This window comes from Eimeria tenella, genomic scaffold (assembly GCF_000499545.2).
Source record: "Eimeria tenella Houghton genomic scaffold, Eth_scaff2206, whole genome shotgun sequence".
NCBI classification, from domain to species: Eukaryota; Apicomplexa; class Conoidasida; order Eucoccidiorida; family Eimeriidae; genus Eimeria; species Eimeria tenella.
In genome coordinates this window covers 3,786-4,115 of record NW_013542061.1, presented here as the reverse complement: position 1 = coordinate 4,115, position 330 = coordinate 3,786, and positions in this window count along the sequence as shown.

Below are 330 nucleotides of genomic sequence, written 5' to 3'. Positions count from 1 at the left end.
ACTGCCGCCCCCCGCCGCCGGTGTCCGCAGCGGTCTAGCCCGCTGCAGCCTCTCGGGTGTACGTACACCCCAGCGAGTATAGTACACCTCGTTTAGATTAAGTTGCAACGGCGTTCCATTGAGAGGAGTTTGGGTTTAATTGAGTTTTTAATACTTCAATATCTATTTAATATTCATTTAGTGTCCATTTTATTCAATTTAGACTTCAGATTTACTTGCTGCGCCTGGCCGATTGCCCAGACTCGACTCGAGACCTTAAACCCTAAACCCTAAACCCTAAACCCTAGGCCTCAACAGCCCCTGCGCTAAATGGCATTCAGCCCGCCAAGT